This window comes from Lithobates pipiens, unplaced genomic scaffold, assembly GCF_037356315.1.
Source record: "Lithobates pipiens isolate NorthernLeopardFrog02 unplaced genomic scaffold, aLitPip1_a1.2 Scaffold_8, whole genome shotgun sequence".
NCBI lineage: Eukaryota > Metazoa > Chordata > Amphibia > Anura > Ranidae > Lithobates > Lithobates pipiens.
The window spans coordinates 572594870-572622643 of record NW_027507903.1 but is presented as its reverse complement, the minus strand read 5'-3'; the positions used below and the strand labels follow the sequence as shown (position 1 = coordinate 572622643).

The following is a 27774-nucleotide window of genomic DNA, read 5'->3' as shown; positions in this document are numbered from 1 at the left end:
ACAGAGTTGGTGCTGGTTGCAAGAAGCGGTCCTAGAGAGAGAGAGACTTCCTGCTCCTTGTGTACCTTCAGGGGTCCGAACTGGCATGGGCGTGACTGTGGACATTACACTTCATCCAGCGCATAAAGATGCCGTGACCCGGATTCGAACCGGGGTTGCTGCGGCCACAACACAGAGTACTAACCACTATACGATCACGGCATTGTCAACGAGCCAGGTAGGAGTCGAACCTACAATCTTCTGATCCGTAGTCAGACGCGTTATCCATTGCGCCACTGGCCCTGCACCTGCCCCTGACTCTTTGCTAAGCCTTCACAAAGGGCATTCTAGCTGCAGAAGCCAATCGACACCATCTCAGCCATTCCAGAGATAAACGGCTAACTTTCTGCTGAATTTCTAATGGAAAGGAAAGTGCTCAGGCCTTCTCAGTTGCTGTCACATCACTGCTTATGGCTGCTCGATAGTTGTGAAAATGGCAAAGGCTAATAATGTTACAATCTCATTCTATGTGGCCCACAGGTGGTGTTGAAGGAAACCCCACCGCCTTATAGGATGGTTGTTTCACTTCCACATAGATGGCTGCCTACTTTCGTGCCTCTCGAAAAGCAGTGGTCCTCGCTGTCCAAAATGTACATCCCACTGGCCTTCAAAGAAAGTCTTTTCACTCTCTGCTGTTACCTTCAAAGGCCACTGTTGTAGAGTTCGCATGGCCCCAAGTTTGTGTTACAGCGGGTGTAGCATGACATGGCAGGATACACCTTGGCCTGTTGACCAATCCTTTAGTGATCTGACTACGGCCTGCCACATTGTAATCGACCGACGCTAGGATAGTATCAAGGTATCCTATATCACAGAGTTGGTGCTGGTTGCAAGAAGCGGTCCTAGAGAGAGAGAGACTTCCTGCTCCTTGTGTACCTTCAGGGGTCCGAACTGGCATGGGCGTGACTGTGGACATTACACTTCATCCAGCGCATAAAGATGCCGTGACCCGGATTCGAACCGGGGTTGCTGCGGCCACAACGCAGAGTACTAACCACTATACGATCACGGCATTGTCAACGAGCCAGGTAGGAGTCGAACCTACAATCTTCTGATCCGTAGTCAGACGCGTTATCCATTGCGCCACTGGCCCTGCACCTGCCCCTGACTCTTTGCTAAGCCTTCACAAAGGGCATTCTAGCTGCAGAAGCCAATCGACACCATCTCAGCCATTCCAGAGATAAACGGCTAACTTTCTGCTGAATTTCTAATGGAAAGGAAAGTGCTCAGGCCTTCTCAGTTGCTGTCACATCACTGCTTATGGCTGCTCGATAGTTGTGAAAATGGCAAAGGCTAATAATGTTACAATCTCATTCTATGTGGCCCACAGGTGGTGTTGAAGGAAACCCCACCGCCTTATAGGATGGTTGTTTCACTTCCACATAGATGGCTGCCTACTTTCGTGCCTCTCGAAAAGCAGTGGTCCTCGCTGTCCAAAATGTACATCCCACTGGCCTTCAAAGAAAGTCTTTTCACTCTCTGCTGTTACCTTCAAAGGCCACTGTTGTAGAGTTCGCATGGCCCCAAGTTTGTGTTACAGCGGGTGTAGCATGACATGGCAGGATACACCTTGGCCTGTTGACCAATCCTTTAGTGATCTGACTACGGCCTGCCACATTGTAATCGACCGACGCTAGGATAGTATCAAGGTATCCTATATCACAGAGTTGGTGCTGGTTGCAAGAAGCGGTCCTAGAGAGAGAGAGACTTCCTGCTCCTTGTGTACCTTCAGGGGTCCGAACTGGCATGGGCGTGACTGTGGACATTACACTTCATCCAGCGCATAAAGATGCCGTGACCCGGATTCGAACCGGGGTTGCTGCGGCCACAACACAGAGTACTAACCACTATACGATCACGGCATTGTCAACGAGCCAGGTAGGAGTCGAACCTACAATCTTCTGATCCGTAGTCAGACGCGTTATCCATTGCGCCACTGGCCCTGCACCTGCCCCTGACTCTTTGCTAAGCCTTCACAAAGGGCATTCTAGCTGCAGAAGCCAATCGACACCATCTCAGCCATTCCAGAGATAAACGGCTAACTTTCTGCTGAATTTCTAATGGAAAGGAAAGTGCTCAGGCCTTCTCAGTTGCTGTCACATCACTGCTTATGGCTGCTCGATAGTTGTGAAAATGGCAAAGGCTAATAATGTTACAATCTCATTCTATGTGGCCCACAGGTGGTGTTGAAGGAAACCCCACCGCCTTATAGGATGGTTGTTTCACTTCCACATAGATGGCTGCCTACTTTCGTGCCTCTCGAAAAGCAGTGGTCCTCGCTGTCCAAAATGTACATCCCACTGGCCTTCAAAGAAAGTCTTTTCACTCTCTGCTGTTACCTTCAAAGGCCACTGTTGTAGAGTTCGCATGGCCCCAAGTTTGTGTTACAGCGGGTGTAGCATGACATGGCAGGATACACCTTGGCCTGTTGACCAATCCTTTAGTGATCTGACTACGGCCTGCCACATTGTAATCGACCGACGCTAGGATAGTATCAAGGTATCCTATATCACAGAGTTGGTGCTGGTTGCAAGAAGCGGTCCTAGAGAGAGAGAGACTTCCTGCTCCTTGTGTACCTTCAGGGGTCCGAACTGGCATGGGCGTGACTGTGGACATTACACTTCATCCAGCGCATAAAGATGCCGTGACCCGGATTCGAACCGGGGTTGCTGCGGCCACAACGCAGAGTACTAACCACTATACGATCACGGCATTGTCAACGAGCCAGGTAGGAGTCGAACCTACAATCTTCTGATCCGTAGTCAGACGCGTTATCCATTGCGCCACTGGCCCTGCACCTGCCCCTGACTCTTTGCTAAGCCTTCACAAAGGGCATTCTAGCTGCAGAAGCCAATCGACACCATCTCAGCCATTCCAGAGATAAACGGCTAACTTTCTGCTGAATTTCTAATGGAAAGGAAAGTGCTCAGGCCTTCTCAGTTGCTGTCACATCACTGCTTATGGCTGCTCGATAGTTGTGAAAATGGCAAAGGCTAATAATGTTACAATCTCATTCTATGTGGCCCACAGGTGGTGTTGAAGGAAACCCCACCGCCTTATAGGATGGTTGTTTCACTTCCACATAGATGGCTGCCTACTTTCGTGCCTCTCGAAAAGCAGTGGTCCTCGCTGTCCAAAATGTACATCCCACTGGCCTTCAAAGAAAGTCTTTTCACTCTCTGCTGTTACCTTCAAAGGCCACTGTTGTAGAGTTCGCATGGCCCCAAGTTTGTGTTACAGCGGGTGTAGCATGACATGGCAGGATACACCTTGGCCTGTTGACCAATCCTTTAGTGATCTGACTACGGCCTGCCACATTGTAATCGACCGACGCTAGGATAGTATCAAGGTATCCTATATCACAGAGTTGGTGCTGGTTGCAAGAAGCGGTCTTAGAGAGAGAGAGAGAGACTTCCTGCTCCTTGTGTACCTTCAGGGGTCCGAACTGGCATGGGCGTGACTGTGGACATTACACTTCATCCAGCGCATAAAGATGCCGTGACCCGGATTCGAACCGGGGTTGCTGCAGCCACAACGCAGAGTACTAACCACTATACGATCACAGCATTGTCAACGAGCCAGGTAGGAGTCGAACCTACAATATTCTGATCCGTAGTCAGACGCGTTATCCATTGTGCCACTGGCCCTGCACCTGCCCCTGACTCTTTGCTAAGCCTTCACAAAGGGCATTCTAGCTGCAGAAGCCAATCGACACCATCTCAGCCATTCCAGAGATAAACGGCTAACTTTCTGCTGAATTTCTAATGGAAAGGAAAGTGCTCAGGCCTTCTCAGTTGCTGTCACATCACTGCTTATGGCTGCTCGATAGTTGTGAAAATGGCAAAGGCTAATAATGTTACAATCTCATTCTATGTGGCCCACAGGTGGTGTTGAAGGAAACCCCACCGCCTTATAGGATGGTTGTTTCACTTCCACATAGATGGCTGCCTACTTTCGTGCCTCTCGAAAAGCAGTGGTCCTCGCTGTCCAAAATGTACATCCCACTGGCCTTCAAAGAAAGTCTTTTCACTCTCTGCTGTTACCTTCAAAGGCCACTGTTGTAGAGTTCGCATGGCCCCAAGTTTGTGTTACAGCGGGTGTAGCATGACATGGCAGGATACACCTTGGCCTGTTGACCAATCCTTTAGTGATCTGACTACGGCCTGCCACATTGTAATCGACCGACGCTAGGATAGTATCAAGGTATCCTATATCACAGAGTTGGTGCTGGTTGCAAGAAGCGGTCTTAGAGAGAGAGAGACTTCCTGCTCCTTGTGTACCTTCAGGGGTCCGAACTGGCATGGGCGTGACTGTGGACATTACACTTCATCCAGCGCATAAAGATGCCGTGACCCGGATTCGAACCGGGGTTGCTGCGGCCACAACGCAGAGTACTAACCACTATACGATCACGGCATTGTCAACGAGCCAGGTAGGAGTCGAACCTACAATCTTCTGATCCGTAGTCAAACGCGTTATCCATTGCGCCACTGGCCCTGCACCTGCCCCTGACTCTTTGCTAAGCCTTCACAAAGGGCATTCTAGCTGCAGAAGCCAATCGACACCATCTCAGCCATTCCAGAGATAAACGGCTAACTTTCTGCTGAATTTCTAATGGAAAGGAAAGTGCTCAGGCCTTCTCAGTTGCTGTCACATCACTGCTTATGGCTGCTCGATAGTTGTGAAAATGGCAAAGGCTAATAATGTTACAATCTCATTCTATGTGGCCCACAGGTGGTGTTGAAGGAAACCCCACCGCCTTATAGGATGGTTGTTTCACTTCCACATAGATGGCTGCCTACTTTCGTGCCTCTCGAAAAGCAGTGGTCCTCGCTGTCCAAAATGTACATCCCACTGGCCTTCAAAGAAAGTCTTTTCACTCTCTGCTGTTACCTTCAAAGGCCACTGTTGTAGAGTTCGCATGGCCCCAAGTTTGTGTTACAGCGGGTGTAGCATGACATGGCAGGATACACCTTGGCCTGTTGACCAGTCAGTGATCTGACTACGGCCTGCCACATTGTAATCGACCGACGCTAGGATAGTATCAAGGTATCCTATATCACAGAGTTGGTGCTGGTTGCAAGAAGCGGTCTTAGAGAGAGAGAGACTTCCTGCTCCTTGTGTACCTTCAGGGGTCCGAACTGGCATGGGCGTGACTGTGGACATTACACTTCATCCAGCGCATAAAGATGCCGTGACCCGGATTCGAACCGGGGTTGCTGCGGCCACAACGCAGAGTACTAACCACTATACGATCACGGCATTGTCAACGAGCCAGGTAGGAGTCGAACCTACAATCTTCTGATCCGTAGTCAGACGCGTTATCCATTGCGCCACTGGCCCTGCACCTGCCCCTGACTCTTTGCTAAGCCTTCACAAAGGGCATTCTAGCTGCAGAAGCCAATCGACACCATCTCAGCCATTCCAGAGATAAACGGCTAACTTTCTGCTGAATTTCTAATGGAAAGGAAAGTGCTCAGGCCTTCTCAGTTGCTGTCACATCACTGCTTATGGCTGCTCGATAGTTGTGAAAATGGCAAAGGCTAATAATGTTACAATCTCATTCTATGTGGCCCACAGGTGGTGTTGAAGGAAACCCCACCGCCTTATAGGATGGTTGTTTCACTTCCACATAGATGGCTGCCTACTTTCGTGCCTCTCGAAAAGCAGTGGTCCTCGCTGTCCAAAATGTACATCCCACTGGCCTTCAAAGAAAGTCTTTTCACTCTCTGCTGTTACCTTCAAAGGCCACTGTTGTAGAGTTCGCATGGCCCCAAGTTTGTGTTACAGCGGGTGTAGCATGACATGGCAGGATACACCTTGGCCTGTTGACCAATCCTTTAGTGATCTGACTACGGCCTGCCACATTGTAATCGACCGACGCTAGGATAGTATCAAGGGATCCTATATCACAGAGTTGGTGCTGGTTGCAAGAAGCGGTCTTAGAGAGAGAGAGACTTCCTGCTCCTTGTGTACCTTCAGGGGTCCGAACTGGCATGGGCGTGACTGTGGACATTACACTTCATCCAGCGCATAAAGATGCCGTGACCCGGATTCGAACTGGGGTTGCTGCGGCCACAACGCAGAGTACTAACCACTATACGATCACGGCATCGTCAACGAGCCAGGTAGGAGTCGAACCTACAATCTTCTGATCCGTAGTCAGACGCGTTATCCATTGCGCCACTGGCCCTGCACCTGCCCCTGACTCTTTGCTAAGCCTTCACAAAGGGCATTCTAGCTGCAGAAGCCAATCGACACCATCTCAGCCATTCCAGAGATAAACGGCTAACTTTCTGCTGAATTTCTAATGGAAAGGAAAGTGCTCAGGCCTTCTCAGTTGCTGTCACATCACTGCTTATGGCTGCTCGATAGTTGTGAAAATGGCAAAGGCTAATAATGTTACAATCTCATTCTATGTGGCCCACAGGTGGTGTTGAAGGAAACCCCACCGCCTTATAGGATGGTTGTTTCACTTCCACATAGATGGCTGCCTACTTTCGTGCCTCTCGAAAAGCAGTGGTCCTCGCTGTCCAAAATGTACATCCCACTGGCCTTCAAAGAAAGTCTTTTCACTCTCTGCTGTTACCTTCAAAGGCCACTGTTGTAGAGTTCGCATGGCCCCAAGTTTGTGTTACAGCGGGTGTAGCATGACATGGCAGGATACACCTTGGCCTGTTGACCAATCCTTTAGTGATCTGACTACGGCCTGTCACATTGTAATCGACCGACGCTAGGATAGTATCAAGGTATCCTATATCACAGAGTTGGTGCTGGTTGCAAGAAGCGGTCTTAGAGAGAGAGAGACTTCCTGCTCCTTGTGTACCTTCAGGGGTCCGAACTGGCATGGGCGTGACTGTGGACATTACACTTCATCCAGCGCATAAAGATGCCGTGACCCGGATTCGAACCGGGGTTGCTGCAGCCACAACGCAGAGTACTAACCACTATACGATCACGGCATTGTCAACGAGCCAGGTAGGAGTCAAACCTACAATCTTCTGATCCGTAGTCAGACGCGTTATCCATTGTGCCACTGGCCCTGCACCTGCCCCTGACTCTTTGCTAAGCCTTCACAAAGGGCATTCTAGCTGCAGAAGCCAATCGACACCATCTCAGCCATTCCAGCGATAAACGGCTAACTTTCTGCTGAATTTCTAATGGAAAGGAAAGTGCTCAGGCCTTCTCAGTTGCTGTCACATCACTGCTTATGGCTGCTCGATAGTTGTGAAAATGGCAAAGGCTAATAATGTTACAATCTCATTCTATGTGGCCCACAGGTGGTGTTGAAGGAAACCCCACCGCCTTATAGGATGGTTGTTTCACTTCCACATAGATGGCTGCCTACTTTCGTGCCTCTCGAAAAGCAGTGGTCCTCGCTGTCCAAAATGTACATCCCACTGGCCTTCAAAGAAAGTCTTTTCACTCTCTGCTGTTACCTTCAAAGGCCACTGTTGTAGAGTTCGCATGGCCCTAAGTTTGTGTTACAGCGGGTGTAGCATGACATGGCAGGATACACCTTGGCCTGTTGACCAATCCTTTAGTGATCTGACTACGGCCTGCCACATTGTAATCGACCGACGCTAGGATAGTATCAAGGTATCCTATATCACAGAGTTGGTGCTGGTTGCAAGAGGCGGTCCTAGAGAGAGAGAGACTTCCTGCTCCTTGTGTACCTTCAGGGGTCCGAACTGGCATGGGCGTGACTGTGGACATTACACTTCATCCAGCGCATAAAGATGCCGTGACCCGGATTCGAACCGGGGTTGCTGCGGCCACAACGCAGAGTACTAACCACTATACGATCACGGCATTGTCAACGAGCCAGGTAGGAGTCGAACCTACAATCTTCTGATCCGTAGTCAGACGCGTTATCCATTGCGCCACTGGCCCTGCACCTGCCCCTGACTCTTTGCTAAGCCTTCACAAAGGGCATTCTAGCTGCAGAAGCCAATCGACACCATCTCAGCCATTCCAGAGATAAACGGCTAACTTTCTGCTGAATTTCTAATGGAAAGGAAAGTGCTCAGGCCTTCTCAGTTGCTGTCACATCACTGCTTATGGCTGCTCGATAGTTGTGAAAATGGCAAAGGCTAATAATGTTACAATCTCATTCTATGTGGCCCACAGGTGGTGTTGAAGGAAACCCCACCGCCTTATAGGATGGTTGTTTCACTTCCACATAGATGGCTGCCTACTTTCGTGCCTCTCGAAAAGCAGTGGTCCTCGCTGTCCAAAATGTACATCCCACTGGCCTTCAAAGAAAGTCTTTTCACTCTCTGCTGTTACCTTCAAAGGCCACTGTTGTAGAGTTCGCATGGCCCCAAGTTTGTGTTACAGCGGGTGTAGCATGACATGGCAGGATACACCTTGGCCTGTTGACCAATCCTTTAGTGATCTGACTACGGCCTGCCACATTGTAATCGACCGACGCTAGGATAGTATCAAGGGATCCTATATCACAGAGTTGGTGCTGGTTGCAAGAAGCGGTCTTAGAGAGAGAGAGAGACTTCCTGCTCCTTGTGTACCTTCAGGGGTCCGAACTGGCATGGGCGTGACTGTGGACATTACACTTCATCCAGCGCATAAAGATGCCGTGACCCGGATTCGAACCGGGGTTGCTGCGGCCACAACGCAGAGTACTAACCACTATACGATCACGGCATCGTCAACGAGCCAGGTAGGAGTCGAACCTACAATCTTCTGATCCGTAGTCAGACGCGTTATCCATTGCGCCACTGGCCCTGCACCTGGCCCTGACTCTTTGCTAAGCCTTCACAAAGGGCATTCTAGCTGCAGAAGCCAATCGACACCATCTCAGCCATTCCAGAGATAAACGGCTAACTTTCTGCTGAATTTCTAATGGAAAGGAAAGTGCTCAGGCCTTCTCAGTTGCTGTCACATCACTGCTTATGGCTGCTCGATAGTTGTGAAAATGGCAAAGGCTAATAATGTTACAATCTCATTCTATGTGGCCCACAGGTGGTGTTGAAGGAAACCCCACCGCCTTATAGGATGGTTGTTTCACTTCCACATAGATGGCTGCCTACTTTCGTGCCTCTCGAAAAGCAGTGGTCCTCGCTGTCCAAAATGTACATCCCACTGGCCTTCAAAGAAAGTCTTTTCACTCTCTGCTGTTACCTTCAAAGGCCACTGTTGTAGAGTTCGCATGGCCCCAAGTTTGTGTTACAGCGGGTGTAGCATGACATGGCAGGATACACCTTGGCCTGTTGACCAATCCTTTAGTGATCTGACTACGGCCTGCCACATTGTAATCGACCGACGCTAGGATAGTATCAAGGTATCCTATATCACAGAGTTGGTGCTGGTTGCAAGAAGCGGTCTTAGAGAGAGAGAGACTTCCTGCTCCTTGTGTACCTTCAGGGGTCCGAACTGGCATGGGCGTGACTGTGGACATTACACTTCATCCAGCGCATAAAGATGCCGTGACCCGGATTCGAACCGGGGTTGCTGCGGCCACAACGCAGAGTACTAACCACTATACGATCACGGCATTGTCAACAAGCCAGGTAGGAGTCGAGCCTACAATCTTCTGATCCGTAGTCAGACGCGTTATCCATTGCGCCACTGGCCCTGCACCTGCCCCTGACTCTTTGCTAAGCCTTCACAAAGGGCATTCTAGCTGCAGAAGCCAATCGACACCATCTCAGCCATTCCAGAGATAAACGGCTAACTTTCTGCTGAATTTCTAATGGAAAGGAAAGTGCTCAGGCCTTCTCAGTTGCTGTCACATCACTGCTTATGGCTGCTCGATAGTTGTGAAAATGGCAAAGGCTAATAATGTTACAATCTCATTCTATGTGGCCCACAGGTGGTGTTGAAGGAAACCCCACCGCCTTATAGGATGGTTGTTTCACTTCCACATAGATGGCTGCCTACTTTCGTGCCTCTCGAAAAGCAGTGGTCCTCGCTGTCCAATATGTACATCCCACTGGCCTTCAAAGAAAGTCTTTTCACTCTCTGCTGTTACCTTCAAAGGCCACTGTTGTAGAGTTCGCATGGCCCCAAGTTTGTGTTACAGCGGGTGTAGCATGACATGGCAGGATACACCTTGGCCTGTTGACCAATCCTTTAGTGATCTGACTACGGCCTGCCACATTGTAATCGACCGACGCTAGGATAGTATCAAGGTATCCTATATCACAGAGTTGGTGCTGGTTGCAAGAAGCGGTCTTAGAGAGAGAGAGACTTCCTGCTCCTTGTGTACCTTCAGGGGTCCGAACTGGCATGGGCGTGACTGTGGACATTACACTTCATCCAGCGCATAAAGATGCCGTGACCCGGATTCGAACCGGGGTTGCTGCGGCCACAACGCAGAGTACTAACCACTATACGATCACGGCATTGTCAACGAGCCAGGTAGGAGTCGAACCTACAATCTTCTGATCCGTAGTCAGACGCGTTATCCATTGCGCCACTGGCCCTGCACCTGCCCCTGACTCTTTGCTAAGCCTTCACAAAGGGCATTCTAGCTGCAGAAGCCAATCGACACCATCTCAGCCATTCCAGAGATAAACGGCTAACTTTCTGCTGAATTTCTAATGGAAAGGAAAGTGCTCAGGCCTTCTCAGTTGCTGTCACATCACTGCTTATGGCTGCTCGATAGTTGTGAAAATGGCAAAGGCTAATAATGTTACAATCTCATTCTATGTGGCCCACAGGTGGTGTTGAAGGAAACCCCACCGCCTTATAGGATGGTTGTTTCACTTCCACATAGATGGCTGCCTACTTTCGTGCCTCTCGAAAAGCAGTGGTCCTCGCTGTCCAAAATGTACATCCCACTGGCCTTCAAAGAAAGTCTTTTCACTCTCTGCTGTTACCTTCAAAGGCCACTGTTGTAGAGTTCGCATGGCCCCAAGTTTGTGTTACAGCGGGTGTAGCATGACATGGCAGGATACACCTTGGCCTGTTGACCAATCCTTTAGTGATCTGACTACGGCCTGCCACATTGTAATCGACCGACGCTAGGATAGTATCAAGGTATCCTATATCACAGAGTTGGTGCAAGAAGCGGTCTTAGAGACTTCCTGCTCCTTGTGTACCTTCAGGGGTCCGAACTGGCATGGGCGTGACTGTGGACATTACACTTCATCCAGCGCATAAAGATGCCGTGACCCGGATTCGAACCAGGGTTGCTGCGGCCACAACGCAGAGTACTAACCACTATACGATCACGGCATTGTCAACGAGCCAGGTAGGAGTCGAACCTACAATCTTCTGATCCGTAGTCAGACGCGTTATCCATTGCGCCGCTGGCCCTGCACCTGGCCCTGACTCTTTGCTAAGCCTTCACAAAGGGCATTCTAGCTGCAGAAGCCAATCGACACCATCTCAGCCATTCCAGAGATAAACGGCTAACTTTCTGCTGAATTTCTAATGGAAAGGAAAGTGCTCAGGCCTTCTCAGTTGCTGTCACATCACTGCTTATGGCTGCTCGATAGTTGTGAAAATGGCAAAGGCTAATAATGTTACAATCTCATTCTATGTGGCCCACAGGTGGTGTTGAAGGAAACCCCACCGCCTTATAGGATGGTTGTTTCACTTCCACATAGATGGCTGCCTACTTTCGTGCCTCTCGAAAAGCAGTGGTCCTCGCTGTCCAAAATGTACATCCCACTGGCCTTCAAAGAAAGTCTTTTCACTCTCTGCTGTTACCTTCAAAGGCCACTGTTGTAGAGTTCGCATGGCCCCAAGTTTGTGTTACAGCGGGTGTAGCATGACATGGCAGGATACACCTTGGCCTGTTGACCAATCCTTTAGTGATCTGACTACGGCCTGCCACATTGTAATCGACCGACGCTAGGATAGTATCAAGGTATCCTATATCACAGAGTTGGTGCTGGTTGCAAGAAGCGGTCTTAGAGAGAGAGAGACTTCCTGCTCCTTGTGTACCTTCAGGGGTCCGAACTGGCATGGGCGTGACTGTGGACATTACACTTCATCCAGCGCATAAAGATGCCGTGACCCGGATTCGAACCGGGGTTGCTGCGGCCACAACGCAGAGTACTAACCACTATACGATCACGGCATTGTCAACGAGCCAGGTAGGAGTCGAACCTACAATCTTCTGATCCGTAGTCAGACGCGTTATCCATTGCGCCACTGGCCCTGCACCTGCCCCTGACTCTTTGCTAAGCCTTCACAAAGGGCATTCTAGCTGCAGAAGCCAATCGACACCATCTCAGCCATTCCAGAGATAAACGGCTAACTTTCTGCTGAATTTCTAATGGAAAGGAAAGTGCTCAGGCCTTCTCAGTTGCTGTCACATCACTGCTTATGGCTGCTCGATAGTTGTGAAAATGGCAAAGGCTAATAATGTTACAATCTCATTCTATGTGGCCCACAGGTGGTGTTGAAGGAAACCCCACCGCCTTATAGGATGGTTGTTTCACTTCCACATAGATGGCTGCCTACTTTCGTGCCTCTCGAAAAGCAGTGGTCCTCGCTGTCCAAAATGTACATCCCACTGGCCTTCAAAGAAAGTCTTTTCACTCTCTGCTGTTACCTTCAAAGGCCACTGTTGTAGAGTTCGCATGGCCCCAAGTTTGTGTTACAGCGGGTGTAGCATGACATGGCAGGATACACCTTGGCCTGTTGACCAATCCTTTAGTGATCTGACTACGGCCTGCCACATTGTAATCGACCGACGCTAGGATAGTATCAAGGTATCCTATATCACAGAGTTGGTGCTGGTTGCAAGAAGCGGTCTTAGAGAGAGAGAGACTTCCTGCTCCTTGTGTACCTTCAGGGGTCCGAACTGGCATGGGCGTGACTGTGGACATTACACTTCATCCAGCGCATAAAGATGCCGTGACCCGGATTCGAACCGGGGTTGCTGCGGCCACAACGCAGAGTACTAACCACTATACGATCACAGCATCGTCAACGAGCCAGGTAGGAGTCGAACCTACAATCTTCTGATCCGTAGTCAGACGCGTTATCCATTGCGCCACTGGCCCTGCACCTGGCCCTGACTCTTTGCTAAGCCTTCACAAAGGGCATTCTAGCTGCAGAAGCCAATCGACACCATCTCAGCCATTCCAGAGATAAACGGCTAACTTTCTGCTGAATTTCTAATGGAAAGGAAAGTGCTCAGGCCTTCTCAGTTGCTGTCACATCACTGCTTATGGCTGCTCGATAGTTGTGAAAATGGCAAAGGCTAATAATGTTACAATCTCATTCTATGTGGCCCACAGGTGGTGTTGAAGGAAACCCCACCGCCTTATAGGATGGTTGTTTCACTTCCACATAGATGGCTGCCTACTTTCGTGCCTCTCGAAAAGCAGTGGTCCTCGCTGTCCAAAATGTACATCCCACTGGCCTTCAAAGAAAGTCTTTTCACTCTCTGCTGTTACCTTCAAAGGCCACTGTTGTAGAGTTCGCATGGCCCCAAGTTTGTGTTACAGCGGGTGTAGCATGACATGGCAGGATACACCTTGGCCTGTTGACCAATCCTTTAGTGATCTGACTACGGCCTGCCACATTGTAATCGACCGACGCTAGGATAGTATCAAGGTATCCTATATCACAGAGTTGGTGCTGGTTGCAAGAAGCGGTCTTAGAGAGAGAGAGAGACTTCCTGCTCCTTGTGTACCTTCAGGGGTCCGAACTGGCATGGGCGTGACTGTGGACATTACACTTCATCCAGCGCATAAAGATGCCGTGACCCGGATTCGAACCGGGGTTGCTGCGGCCACAACGCAGAGTACTAACCACTATACAATCACGGCATTGTCAACGAGCCAGGTAGGAGTCGAACCTACAATCTTCTGATCCGTAGTCAGACGCGTTATCCATTGCGCCACTGGCCCTGCACCTGCCCCTGACTCTTTGCTAAGCCTTCACAAAGGGCATTCTAGCTGCAGAAGCCAATCGACACCATCTCAGCCATTCCAGAGATAAACGGCTAACTTTCTGCTGAATTTCTAATGGAAAGGAAAGTGCTCAGGCCTTCTCAGTTGCTGTCACATCACTGCTTATGGCTGCTCGATAGTTGTGAAAATGGCAAAGGCTAATAATGTTACAATCTCATTCTATGTGGCCCACAGGTGGTGTTGAAGGAAACCCCACCGCCTTATAGGATGGTTGTTTCACTTCCACATAGATGGCTGCCTACTTTCGTGCCTCTCGAAAAGCAGTGGTCCTCGCTGTCCAAAATGTACATCCCACTGGCCTTCAAAGAAAGTCTTTTCACTCTCTGCTGTTACCTTCAAAGGCCACTGTTGTAGAGTTCGCATGGCCCCAAGTTTGTGTTACAGCGGGTGTAGCATGACATGGCAGGATACACCTTGGCCTGTTGACCAATCCTTTAGTGATCTGACTACGGCCTGCCACATTGTAATCGACCGACGCTAGGATAGTATCAAGGTATCCTATATCACAGAGTTGGTGCTGGTTGCAAGAAGCGGTCTTAGAGAGAGAGAGACTTCCTGCTCCTTGTGTACCTTCAGGGGTCCGAACTGGCATGGGCGTGACTGTGGACATTACACTTCATCCAGCGCATAAAGATGCCGTGACCCGGATTCGAACCGGGGTTGCTGCGGCCACAACGCAGAGTACTAACCACTATACGATCACGGCATTGTCAACGAGCCAGGTAGGAGTCGAACCTACAATCTTCTGATCCGTAGTCAGACGCGTTATCCATTGCGCCACTGGCCCTGCACCTGCCCCTGACTCTTTGCTAAGCCTTCACAAAGGGCATTCTAGCTGCAGAAGCCAATCGACACCATCTCAGCCATTCCAGAGATAAACGGCTAACTTTCTGCTGAATTTCTAATGGAAAGGAAAGTGCTCAGGCCTTCTCAGTTGCTGTCACATCACTGCTTATGGCTGCTCGATAGTTGTGAAAATGGCAAAGGCTAATAATGTTACAATCTCATTCTATGTGGCCCACAGGTGGTGTTGAAGGAAACCCCACCGCCTTATAGGATGGTTGTTTCACTTCCACATAGATGGCTGCCTACTTTCGTGCCTCTCGAAAAGCAGTGGTCCTCGCTGTCCAAAATGTACATCCCACTGGCCTTCAAAGAAAGTCTTTTCACTCTCTGCTGTTACCTTCAAAGGCCACTGTTGTAGAGTTCGCATGGCCCCAAGTTTGTGTTACAGCGGGTGTAGCATGACATGGCAGGATACACCTTGGCCTGTTGACCAATCCTTTAGTGATCTGACTACGGCCTGCCACATTGTAATCGACCGACGCTAGGATAGTATCAAGGTATCCTATATCACAGAGTTGGTGCTGGTTGCAAGAAGCGGTCTTAGAGAGAGAGAGACTTCCTGCTCCTTGTGTACCTTCAGGGGTCCGAACTGGCATGGGCGTGACTGTGGACATTACACTTCATCCAGCGCATAAAGATGCCGTGATCCGGATTCGAACCGGGGTTGCTGCGGCCACAACGCAGAGTACTAACCACTATACGATCACGGCATTGTCAACGAGCCAGGTAGGAGTCGAACCTACAATCTTCTGATCCGTAGTCAGACGCGTTATCCATTGCGCCACTGGCCCTGCACCTGGCCCTGACTCTTTGCTAAGCCTTCACAAAGGGCATTCTAGCTGCAGAAGCCAATCGACACCATCTCAGCCATTCCAGAGATAAACGGCTAACTTTCTGCTGAATTTCTAATGGAAAGGAAAGTGCTCAGGCCTTCTCAGTTGCTGTCACATCACTGCTTATGGCTGCTCGATAGTTGTGAAAATGGCAAAGGCTAATAATGTTACAATCTCATTCTATGTGGCCCACAGGTGGTGTTGAAGGAAACCCCACCGCCTTATAGGATGGTTGTTTCACTTCCACATAGATGGCTGCCTACTTTCGTGCCTCTCGAAAAGCAGTGGTCCTCGCTGTCCAAAATGTACATCCCACTGGCCTTCAAAGAAAGTCTTTTCACTCTCTGCTGTTACCTTCAAAGGCCACTGTTGTAGAGTTCGCATGGCCCCAAGTTTGTGTTACAGCGGGTGTAGCATGACATGGCAGGATACACCTTGGCCTGTTGACCAATCCTTTAGTGATCTGACTACGGCCTGCCACATTGTAATCGACCGACGCTAGGATAGTATCAAGGTATCCTATATCACAGAGTTGGTGCTGGTTGCAAGAAGCGGTCTTAGAGAGAGAGAGACTTCCTGCTCCTTGTGTACCTTCAGGGGTCCGAACTGGCATGGGCGTGACTGTGGACATTACACTTCATCCAGCGCATAAAGATGCCATGACCCGGATTCGAACCGGGGTTGCTGCGGCCACAACGCAGAGTACTAACCACTATACGATCACGGCATTGTCAACGAGCCAGGTAGGAGTCGAACCTACAATCTTCTGATCCGTAGTCAGACGCGTTATCCATTGCGCCACTGGCCCTGCACCTGGCCCTGACTCTTTGCTAAGCCTTCACAAAGGGCATTCTAGCTGCAGAAGCCAATCGACACCATCTCAGCCATTCCAGAGATAAACGGCTAACTTTCTGCTGAATTTCTAATGGAAAGGAAAGTGCTCAGGCCTTCTCAGTTGCTGTCACATCACTGCTTATGGCTGCTCGATAGTTGTGAAAATGGCAAAGGCTAATAATGTTACAATCTCATTCTATGTGGCCCACAGGTGGTGTTGAAGGAAACCCCACCGCCTTATAGGATGGTTGTTTCACTTCCACATAGATGGCTGCCTACTTTCGTGCCTCTCGAAAAGCAGTGGTCCTCGCTGTCCAAAATGTACATCCCACTGGCCTTCAAAGAAAGTCTTTTCACTCTCTGCTGTTACCTTCAAAGGCCACTGTTGTAGAGTTCGCATGGCCCCAAGTTTGTGTTACAGCGGGTGTAGCATGACATGGCAGGATACACCTTGGCCTGTTGACCAATCCTTTAGTGATCTGACTACGGCCTGCCACATTGTAATCGACCGACGCTAGGATAGTATCAAGGTATCCTATATCACAGAGTTGGTGCTGGTTGCAAGAAGCGGTCTTAGAGAGAGAGAGAGACTTCCTGCTCCTTGTGTACCTTCAGGGGTCCGAACTGGCATGGGCGTGACTGTGGACATTACACTTCATCCAGCGCATAAAGATGCCGTGACCCGGATTCGAACCGGGGTTGCTGCGGCCACAACGCAGAGTACTAACCACTATACGATCACGGCATTGTCAACGAGCCAGGTAGGAGTCGAACCTACAATCTTCTGATCCGTAGTCAGACGCGTTATCCATTGCGCCACTGGCCCTGCACCTGGCCCTGACTCTTTGCTAAGCCTTCACAAAGGGCATTCTAGCTGCAGAAGCCAATCGACACCATCTCAGCCATTCCAGAGATAAACGGCTAACTTTCTGCTGAATTTCTAATGGAAAGGAAAGTGCTCAGGCCTTCTCAGTTGCTGTCACATCACTGCTTATGGCTGCTCGATAGTTGTGAAAATGGCAAAGGCTAATAATGTTACAATCTCATTCTATGTGGCCCACAGGTGGTGTTGAAGGAAACCCCACCGCCTTATAGGATGGTTGTTTCACTTCCACATAGATGGCTGCCTACTTTCGTGCCTCTCGAAAAGCAGTGGTCCTCGCTGTCCAAAATGTACATCCCACTGGCCTTCAAAGAAAGTCTTTTCACTCTCTGCTGTTACCTTCAAAGGCCACTGTTGTAGAGTTCGCATGGCCCCAAGTTTGTGTTACAGCGGGTGTAGCATGACATGGCAGGATACACCTTGGCCTGTTGACCAATCCTTTAGTGATCTGACTACGGCCTGCCACATTGTAATCGACCGACGCTAGGATAGTATCAAGGTATCCTATATCACAGAGTTGGTGCTGGTTGCAAGAAGCGGTCTTAGAGAGAGAGAGACTTCCTGCTCCTTGTGTACCTTCAGGGGTCCGAACTGGCATGGGCGTGACTGTGGACATTACACTTCATCCAGCGCATAAAGATGCCGTGACCCGGATTCGAACCGGGGTTGCTGCGGCCACAACGCAGAGTACTAACCACTATACGATCACGGCATTGTCAACGAGCCAGGTAGGAGTCGAACCTACAATCTTCTGATCCGTAGTCAGACGCGTTATCCATTGCGCCACTGGCCCTGCACCTGGCCCTGACTCTTTGCTAAGCCTTCACAAAGGGCATTCTAGCTGCAGAAGCCAATCGACACCATCTCAGCCATTCCAGAGATAAACGGCTAACTTTCTGCTGAATTTCTAATGGAAAGGAAAGTGCTCAGGCCTTCTCAGTTGCTGTCACATCACTGCTTATGGCTGCTCGATAGTTGTGAAAATGGCAAAGGCTAATAATGTTACAATCTCATTCTATGTGGCCCACAGGTGGTGTTGAAGGAAACCCCACCGCCTTATAGGATGGTTGTTTCACTTCCACATAGATGGCTGCCTACTTTCGTGCCTCTCGAAAAGCAGTGGTCCTCGCTGTCCAAAATGTACATCCCACTGGCCTTCAAAGAAAGTCTTTTCACTCTCTGCTGTTACCTTCAAAGGCCACTGTTGTAGAGTTCGCATGGCCCCAAGTTTGTGTTACAGCGGGTGTAGCATGACATGGCAGGATACACCTTGGCCTGTTGACCAATCCTTTAGTGATCTGACTACGGCCTGCCACATTGTAATCGACCGACGCTAGGATAGTATCAAGGTATCCTATATCACAGAGTTGGTGCTGGTTGCAAGAAGCGGTCTTAGAGAGAGAGAGACTTCCTGCTCCTTGTGTACCTTCAGGGGTCCGAACTGGCATGGGCGTGACTGTGGACATTACACTTCATCCAGCGCATAAAGATGCCGTGACCCGGATTCGAACCGGGGTTGCTGCGGCCACAACGCAGAGTACTAACCACTATACGATCACGGCATCGTCAACGAGCCAGGTAGGAGTCGAACCTACAATCTTCTGATCCGTAGTCAGACGCGTTATCCATTGCGCCACTGGCCCTGCACCTGGCCCTGACTCTTTGCTAAGCCTTCACAAAGGGCATTCTAGCTGCAGAAGCCAATCGACACCATCTCAGCCATTCCAGAGATAAACGGCTAACTTTCTGCTGAATTTCTAATGGAAAGGAAAGTGCTCAGGCCTTCTCAGTTGCTGTCACATCACTGCTTATGGCTGCTCGATAGTTGTGAAAATGGCAAAGGCTAATAATGTTACAATCTCATTCTATGTGGCCCACAGGTGGTGTTGAAGGAAACCCCACCGCCTTATAGGATGGTTGTTTCACTTCCACATAGATGGCTGCCTACTTTCGTGCCTCTCGAAAAGCAGTGGTCCTCGCTGTCCAAAATGTACATCCCACTGGCCTTCAAAGAAAGTCTTTTCACTCTCTGCTGTTACCTTCAAAGGCCACTGTTGTAGAGTTCGCATGGCCCCAAGTTTGTGTTACAGCGGGTGTAGCATGACATGGCAGGATACACCTTGGCCTGTTGACCAATCCTTTAGTGATCTGACTACGGCCTGCCACATTGTAATCGACCGACGCTAGGATAGTATCAAGGTATCCTATATCACAGAGTTGGTGCTGGTTGCAAGAAGCGGTCTTAGAGAGAGAGAGAGACTTCCTGCTCCTTGTGTACCTTCAGGGGTCCGAACTGGCATGGGCGTGACTGTGGACATTACACTTCATCCAGCGCATAAAGATGCCGTGACCCGGATTCGAACCGGGGTTGCTGCGGCCACAACGCAGAGTACTAACCACTATACAATCACGGCATTGTCAACGAGCCAGGTAGGAGTCGAACCTACAATCTTCTGATCCGTAGTCAGACGCGTTATCCATTGCGCCACTGGCCCTGCACCTGCCCCTGACTCTTTGCTAAGCCTTCACAAAGGGCATTCTAGCTGCAGAAGCCAATCGACACCATCTCAGCCATTCCAGAGATAAACGGCTAACTTTCTGCTGAATTTCTAATGGAAAGGAAAGTGCTCAGGCCTTCTCAGTTGCTGTCACATCACTGCTTATGGCTGCTCGATAGTTGTGAAAATGGCAAAGGCTAATAATGTTACAATCTCATTCTATGTGGCCCACAGGTGGTGTTGAAGGAAACCCCACCGCCTTATAGGATGGTTGTTTCACTTCCACATAGATGGCTGCCTACTTTCGTGCCTCTCGAAAAGCAGTGGTCCTCGCTGTCCAAAATGTACATCCCACTGGCCTTCAAAGAAAGTCTTTTCACTCTCTGCTGTTACCTTCAAAGGCCACTGTTGTAGAGTTCGCATGGCCCCAAGTTTGTGTTACAGCGGGTGTAGCATGACATGGCAGGATACACCTTGGCCTGTTGACCAATCCTTTAGTGATCTGACTACGGCCTGCCACATTGTAATCGACCGACGCTAGGATAGTATCAAGGTATCCTATATCACAGAGTTGGTGCTGGTTGCAAGAAGCGGTCTTAGAGAGAGAGAGACTTCCTGCTCCTTGTGTACCTTCAGGGGTCCGAACTGGCATGGGCGTGACTGTGGACATTACACTTCATCCAGCGCATAAAGATGCCGTGACCCGGATTCGAACCGGGGTTGCTGCGGCCACAACGCAGAGTACTAACCACTATACGATCACGGCATTGTCAACGAGCCAGGTAGGAGTCGAACCTACAATCTTCTGATCCGTAGTCAGACGCGTTATCCATTGCGCCACTGGCCCTGCACCTGCCCCTGACTCTTTGCTAAGCCTTCACAAAGGGCATTCTAGCTGCAGAAGCCAATCGACACCATCTCAGCCATTCCAGAGATAAACGGCTAACTTTCTGCTGAATTTCTAATGGAAAGGAAAGTGCTCAGGCCTTCTCAGTTGCTGTCACATCACTGCTTATGGCTGCTCGATAGTTGTGAAAATGGCAAAGGCTAATAATGTTACAATCTCATTCTATGTGGCCCACAGGTGGTGTTGAAGGAAACCCCACCGCCTTATAGGATGGTTGTTTCACTTCCACATAGATGGCTGCCTACTTTCGTGCCTCTCGAAAAGCAGTGGTCCTCGCTGTCCAAAATGTACATCCCACTGGCCTTCAAAGAAAGTCTTTTCACTCTCTGCTGTTACCTTCAAAGGCCACTGTTGTAGAGTTCGCATGGCCCCAAGTTTGTGTTACAGCGGGTGTAGCATGACATGGCAGGATACACCTTGGCCTGTTGACCAATCCTTTAGTGATCTGACTACGGCCTGCCACATTGTAATCGACCGACGCTAGGATAGTATCAAGGTATCCTATATCACAGAGTTGGTGCTGGTTGCAAGAAGCGGTCTTAGAGAGAGAGAGACTTCCTGCTCCTTGTGTACCTTCAGGGGTCCGAACTGGCATGGGCGTGACTGTGGACATTACACTTCATCCAGCGCATAAAGATGCCGTGATCCGGATTCGAACCGGGGTTGCTGCGGCCACAACGCAGAGTACTAACCACTATACGATCACGGCATTGTCAACGAGCCAGGTAGGAGTCGAACCTACAATCTTCTGATCCGTAGTCAGACGCGTTATCCATTGCGCCACTGGCCCTGCACCTGGCCCTGACTCTTTGCTAAGCCTTCACAAAGGGCATTCTAGCTGCAGAAGCCAATCGACACCATCTCAGCCATTCCAGAGATAAACGGCTAACTTTCTGCTGAATTTCTAATGGAAAGGAAAGTGCTCAGGCCTTCTCAGTTGCTGTCACATCACTGCTTATGGCTGCTCGATAGTTGTGAAAATGGCAAAGGCTAATAATGTTACAATCTCATTCTATGTGGCCCACAGGTGGTGTTGAAGGAAACCCCACCGCCTTATAGGATGGTTGTTTCACTTCCACATAGATGGCTGCCTACTTTCGTGCCTCTCGAAAAGCAGTGGTCCTCGCTGTCCAAAATGTACATCCCACTGGCCTTCAAAGAAAGTCTTTTCACTCTCTGCTGTTACCTTCAAAGGCCACTGTTGTAGAGTTCGCATGGCCCCAAGTTTGTGTTACAGCGGGTGTAGCATGACATGGCAGGATACACCTTGGCCTGTTGACCAATCCTTTAGTGATCTGACTACGGCCTGCCACATTGTAATCGACCGACGCTAGGATAGTATCAAGGTATCCTATATCACAGAGTTGGTGCTGGTTGCAAGAAGCGGTCTTAGAGAGAGAGAGACTTCCTGCTCCTTGTGTACCTTCAGGGGTCCGAACTGGCATGGGCGTGACTGTGGACATTACACTTCATCCAGCGCATAAAGATGCCATGACCCGGATTCGAACCGGGGTTGCTGCGGCCACAACGCAGAGTACTAACCACTATACGATCACGGCATTGTCAACGAGCCAGGTAGGAGTCGAACCTACAATCTTCTGATCCGTAGTCAGACGCGTTATCCATTGCGCCACTGGCCCTGCACCTGGCCCTGACTCTTTGCTAAGCCTTCACAAAGGGCATTCTAGCTGCAGAAGCCAATCGACACCATCTCAGCCATTCCAGAGATAAACGGCTAACTTTCTGCTGAACTTCTAATGGAAAGGAAAGTGCTCAGGCCTTCTCAGTTGCTGTCACATCACTGCTTATGGCTGCTCGATAGTTGTGAAAATGGCAAAGGCTAATAATGTTACAATCTCATTCTATGTGGCCCACAGGTGGTGTTGAAGGAAACCCCACCGCCTTATAGGATGGTTGTTTCACTTCCACATAGATGGCTGCCTACTTTCGTGCCTCTCGAAAAGCAGTGGTCCTCGCTGTCCAAAATGTACATCCCACTGGCCTTCAAAGAAAGTCTTTTCACTCTCTGCTGTTACCTTCAAAGGCCACTGTTGTAGAGTTCGCATGGCCCCAAGTTTGTGTTACAGCGGGTGTAGCATGACATGGCAGGATACACCTTGGCCTGTTGACCAATCCTTTAGTGATCTGACTACGGCCTGCCACATTGTAATCGACCGACGCTAGGATAGTATCAAGGTATCCTATATCACAGAGTTGGTGCTGGTTGCAAGAAGCGGTCTTAGAGAGAGAGAGAGACTTCCTGCTCCTTGTGTACCTTCAGGGGTCCGAACTGGCATGGGCGTGACTGTGGACATTACACTTCATCCAGCGCATAAAGATGCCGTGACCCGGATTCGAACCGGGGTTGCTGCGGCCACAACGCAGAGTACTAACCACTATACGATCACGGCATTGTCAACGAGCCAGGTAGGAGTCGAACCTACAATCTTCTGATCCGTAGTCAGACGCGTTATCCATTGCGCCACTGGCCCTGCACCTGCCCCTGACTCTTTGCTAAGCCTTCACAAAGGGCATTCTAGCTGCAGAAGCCAATCGACACCATCTCAGCCATTCCAGAGATAAACGGCTAACTTTCTGCTGAATTTCTGATGGAAAGGAAAGTGCTCAGGCCTTCTCAGTTGCTGTCACATCACTGCTTATGGCTGCTCAATAGTTGTGAAAATGGCAAAGGCTAATAATGTTACAATCTCATTCTATGTGGCCCACAGGTGGTGTTGAAGGAAACCCCACCGCCTTATAGGATGGTTGTTTCACTTCCACATAGATGGCTGCCTACTTTCGTGCCTCTCGAAAAGCAGTGGTCCTCGCTGTCCAAAATGTACATCCCACTGGCCTTCAAAGAAAGTCTTTTCACTCTCTGCTGTTACCTTCAAAGGCCACTGTTGTAGAGTTCGCATGGCCCCAAGTTTGTGTTACAGCGGGTGTAGCATGACATGGCAGGATACACCTTGGCCTGTTGACCAATCCTTTAGTGATCTGACTACGGCCTGCCACATTGTAATCGACCGACGCTAGGATAGTATCAAGGTATCCTATATCACAGAGTTGGTGCTGGTTGCAAGAAGCGGTCTTAGAGAGAGAGAGACTTCCTGCTCCTTGTGTACCTTCAGGGGTCCGAACTGGCATGGGCGTGACTGTGGACATTACACTTCATCCAGCGCATAAAGATGCCGTGACCCGGATTCGAACCGGGGTTGCTGCGGCCACAACGCAGAGTACTAACCACTATACGATCACGGCATTGTCAACGAGCCAGGTAGGAGTCGAACCTACAATCTTCTGATCCGTAGTCAGACACGTTATCCATTGCGCCACTGGCCCTGCACCTGCCCCTGACTCTTTGCTAAGCCTTCACAAAGGGCATTCTAGCTGCAGAAGCCAATCGACACCATCTCAGCCATTCCAGAGATAAACGGCTAACTTTCTGCTGAATTTCTAATGGAAAGGAAAGTGCTCAGGCCTTCTCAGTTGCTGTCACATCACTGCTTATGGCTGCTCGATAGTTGTGAAAATGGCAAAGGCTAATAATGTTACAATCTCATTCTATGTGGCCCACAGGTGGTGTTGAAGGAAACCCCACCGCCTTATAGGATGGTTGTTTCACTTCCACATAGATGGCTGCCTACTTTCGTGCCTCTCGAAAAGCAGTGGTCCTCGCTGTCCAAAATGTACATCCCACTGGCCTTCAAAGAAAGTCTTTTCACTCTCTGCTGTTACCTTCAAAGGCCACTGTTGTAGAGTTCGCATGGCCCCAAGTTTGTGTTACAGCGGGTGTAGCATGACATGGCAGGATACACCTTGGCCTGTTGACCAATCCTTTAGTGATCTGACTACGGCCTGCCACATTGTAATCGACCGACGCTAGGATAGTATCAAGGTATCCTATATCACAGAGTTGGTGCTGGTTGCAAGAAGCGGTCTTAGAGAGAGAGAGACTTCCTGCTCCTTGTGTACCTTCAGGGGTCCGAACTGGCATGGGCGTGACTGTGGACATTACACTTCATCCAGCGCATAAAGATGCCGTGACCCGGATTTGAACCGGGGTTGCTGCGGCCACAACGCAGAGTACTAACCACTATACGATCACGGCATTGTCAACGAGCCAGGTAGGAGTCGAACCTACAATCTTCTGATCCGTAGTCAGACGCGTTATCCATTGCGCCACTGGCCCTGCACCTGCCCCTGACTCTTTGCTAAGCCTTCACAAAGGGCATTCTAGCTGCAGAAGCCAATCGACACCATCTCAGCCATTCCAGAGATAAACGGCTAACTTTCTGCTGAATTTCTAATGGAAAGGAAAGTGCTCAGGCCTTCTCAGTTGCTGTCACATCACTGCTTATGGCTGCTCGATAGTTGTGAAAATGGCAAAGGCTAATAATGTTACAATCTCATTCTATGTGGCCCACAGGTGGTGTTGAAGGAAACCCCACCGCCTTATAGGATGGTTGTTTCACTTCCACATAGATGGCTGCCTACTTTCGTGCCTCTCGAAAAGCAGTGGTCCTCGCTGTCCAAAATGTACATCCCACTGGCCTTCAAAGAAAGTCTTTTCACTCTCTGCTGTTACCTTCAAAGGCCACTGTTGTAGAGTTCGCATGGCCCCAAGTTTGTGTTACAGCGGGTGTAGCATGACATGGCAGGATACCCCTTGGCCTGTTGACCAATCCTTTAGTGATCTGACTACGGCCTGCCACATTGTAATCGACCGACGCTAGGATAGTATCAAGGTATCCTATATCACAGAGTTGGTGCTGGTTGCAAGAAGCGGTCTTAGAGAGAGAGAGACTTCCTGCTCCTTGTGTACCTTCAGGGGTCCGAACTGGCATGGGCGTGACTGTGGACATTACACTTCATCCAGCGCATAAAGATGCCGTGACCCGGATTCGAACCGGGGTTGCTGCGGCCACAACGCAGAGTACTAACCACTATACGATCACGGCATTGTCAACGAGCCAGGTAGGAGTCGAACCTACAATCTTCTGATCCGTAGTCAGACGCGTTTTCCATTGCGCCACTGGCCCTGCACCTGCCCCTGACTCTTTGCTAAGCCTTCACAAAGGGCATTCTAGCTGCAGAAGCCAATCGACACCATCTCAGCCATTCCAGAGATAAACGGCTAACTTTCTGCTGAATTTCTAATGGAAAGGAAAGTGCTCAGGCCTTCTCAGTTGCTGTCACATCACTGCTTATGGCTGCTCGATAGTTGTGAAAATGGCAAAGGCTAATAATGTTACAATCTCATTCTATGTGGCCCACAGGTGGTGTTGAAGGAAACCCCACCGCCTTATAGGATGGTTGTTTCACTTCCACATAGATGGCTGCCTACTTTCGTGCCTCTCGAAAAGCAGTGGTCCTCGCTGTCCAAAATGTACATCCCACTGGCCTTCAAAGAAAGTCTTTTCACTCTCTGCTGTTACCTTCAAAGGCCACTGTTGTAGAGTTCGCATGGCCCCAAGTTTGTGTTACAGCGGGTGTAGCATGACATGGCAGGATACACCTTGGCCTGTTGACCAATCCTTTAGTGATCTGACTACGGCCTGCCACATTGTAATCGACCGACGCTAGGATAGTATCAAGGTATCCTATATCACAGAGTTGGTGCTGGTTGCAAGAAGCGGTCTTAGAGAGAGAGAGACTTCCTGCTCCTTGTGTACCTTCAGGGGTCCGAACTGGCATGGGCGTGACTGTGGACATTACACTTCATCCAGCGCATAAAGATGCCGTGACCCGGATTCGAACCGGGGTTGCTGCGGCCACAACGCAGAGTACTAACCACTATACGATCACGGCATTGTCAACGAGCCAGGTAGGAGTCGAACCTACAATCTTCTGATCCGTAGTCAGACGCGTTATCCATTGCGCCACTGGCCCTGCACCTGCCCCTGACTCTTTGCTAAGCCTTCACAAAGGGCATTCTAGCTGCAGAAGCCAATCGACACCATCTCAGCCATTCCAGAGATAAACGGCTAACTTTCTGCTGAATTTCTAATGGAAAGGAAAGTGCTCAGGCCTTCTCAGTTGCTGTCACATCACTGCTTATGGCTGCTCGATAGTTGTGAAAATGGCAAAGGCTAATAATGTTACAATCTCATTCTATGTGGCCCACAGGTGGTGTTGAAGGAAACCCCACCGCCTTATAGGATGGTTGTTTCACTTCCACATAGATGGCTGCCTACTTTCGTGCCTCTCGAAAAGCAGTGGTCCTCGCTGTCCAAAATGTACATCCCACTGGCCTTCAAAGAAAGTCTTTTCACTCTCTGCTGTTACCTTCAAAGGCCACTGTTGTAGAGTTCGCATGGCCCCAAGTTTGTGTTACAGCGGGTGTAGCATGACATGGCAGGATACACCTTGGCCTGTTGACCAATCCTTTAGTGATCTGACTACGGCCTGCCACATTGTAATCGACCGACGCTAGGATAGTATCAAGGTATCCTATATCACAGAGTTGGTGCTGGTTGCAAGAAGCGGTCTTAGAGAGAGAGAGACTTCCTGCTCCTTGTGTACCTTCAGGGGTCCGAACTGGCATGGGCGTGACTGTGGACATTACACTTCATCCAGCGCATAAAGATGCCGTGACCCGGATTCGAACCGGGGTTGCTGCGGCCACAACGCAGAGTACTAACCACTATACAATCACGGCATTGTCAACGAGCCAGGTAGGAGTCGAACCTACAATCTTCTGATCCGTAGTCAGACGCGTTATCCATTGCGCCACTGGCCCTGCACCTGCCCCTGACTCTTTGCTAAGCCTTCACAAAGGGCATTCTAGCTGCAGAAGCCAATCGACACCATCTCAGCCATTCCAGAGATAAACGGCTAACTTTCTGCTGTATTTCTAATGGAAAGGAAAGTGCTCAGGCCTTCTCAGTTGCTGTCACATCACTGCTTATGGCTGCTCGATAGTTGTGAAAATGGCAAAGGCTAATAATGTTACAATCTCATTCTATGTGGCCCACAGGTGGTGTTGAAGGAAACCCCACCGCCTTATAGGATGGTTGTTTCACTTCCACATAGATGG

The 27774-nt window shown here is 49.8% G+C and overlaps 15 non-coding genes across 15 annotated transcripts; all 15 read right to left on the bottom strand.

Annotated features, from left to right (window-relative positions):
* Positions 1-979: 979 nt before the first annotated feature.
* TRNAH-GUG (transfer RNA histidin (anticodon GUG)) lies at positions 980-1051 on the bottom strand. Its single transcript has one exon. It is a non-coding gene; the product is annotated as a tRNA-His (tRNA).
* A 1628-nt stretch (positions 1052-2679) lies between these two features.
* Positions 2680-2751, bottom strand: TRNAH-GUG (transfer RNA histidin (anticodon GUG)). Its single transcript has one exon. It is a non-coding gene; the product is annotated as a tRNA-His (tRNA).
* Positions 2752-4383: 1632 nt separating this feature from the next.
* TRNAH-GUG (transfer RNA histidin (anticodon GUG)) lies at positions 4384-4455 on the bottom strand. The gene has a single exon. It is a non-coding gene; the product is annotated as a tRNA-His (tRNA).
* Positions 4456-5229: 774 nt separating this feature from the next.
* On the bottom strand, positions 5230-5301 carry TRNAH-GUG (transfer RNA histidin (anticodon GUG)). The gene has a single exon. It is a non-coding gene; the product is annotated as a tRNA-His (tRNA).
* Positions 5302-7779: 2478 nt separating this feature from the next.
* Positions 7780-7851, bottom strand: TRNAH-GUG (transfer RNA histidin (anticodon GUG)). Its single transcript has one exon. It is a non-coding gene; the product is annotated as a tRNA-His (tRNA).
* Positions 7852-8631: 780 nt separating this feature from the next.
* Positions 8632-8703, bottom strand: TRNAH-GUG (transfer RNA histidin (anticodon GUG)). Its single transcript has one exon. It is a non-coding gene; the product is annotated as a tRNA-His (tRNA).
* Positions 8704-9481: 778 nt separating this feature from the next.
* TRNAH-GUG (transfer RNA histidin (anticodon GUG)) lies at positions 9482-9553 on the bottom strand. Its single transcript has one exon. It is a non-coding gene; the product is annotated as a tRNA-His (tRNA).
* A 778-nt stretch (positions 9554-10331) lies between these two features.
* TRNAH-GUG (transfer RNA histidin (anticodon GUG)) lies at positions 10332-10403 on the bottom strand. Its single transcript has one exon. It is a non-coding gene; the product is annotated as a tRNA-His (tRNA).
* Positions 10404-12016: 1613 nt separating this feature from the next.
* Positions 12017-12088, bottom strand: TRNAH-GUG (transfer RNA histidin (anticodon GUG)). Its single transcript has one exon. It is a non-coding gene; the product is annotated as a tRNA-His (tRNA).
* A 2480-nt stretch (positions 12089-14568) lies between these two features.
* TRNAH-GUG (transfer RNA histidin (anticodon GUG)) lies at positions 14569-14640 on the bottom strand. Its single transcript has one exon. It is a non-coding gene; the product is annotated as a tRNA-His (tRNA).
* Positions 14641-17120: 2480 nt separating this feature from the next.
* On the bottom strand, positions 17121-17192 carry TRNAH-GUG (transfer RNA histidin (anticodon GUG)). Its single transcript has one exon. It is a non-coding gene; the product is annotated as a tRNA-His (tRNA).
* Positions 17193-17970: 778 nt separating this feature from the next.
* Positions 17971-18042, bottom strand: TRNAH-GUG (transfer RNA histidin (anticodon GUG)). The gene has a single exon. It is a non-coding gene; the product is annotated as a tRNA-His (tRNA).
* A 778-nt stretch (positions 18043-18820) lies between these two features.
* Positions 18821-18892, bottom strand: TRNAH-GUG (transfer RNA histidin (anticodon GUG)). The gene has a single exon. It is a non-coding gene; the product is annotated as a tRNA-His (tRNA).
* Positions 18893-20522: 1630 nt separating this feature from the next.
* On the bottom strand, positions 20523-20594 carry TRNAH-GUG (transfer RNA histidin (anticodon GUG)). The gene has a single exon. It is a non-coding gene; the product is annotated as a tRNA-His (tRNA).
* Positions 20595-23074: 2480 nt separating this feature from the next.
* On the bottom strand, positions 23075-23146 carry TRNAH-GUG (transfer RNA histidin (anticodon GUG)). Its single transcript has one exon. It is a non-coding gene; the product is annotated as a tRNA-His (tRNA).
* Between the last annotated feature and the right edge of the window lie 4628 nt (positions 23147-27774).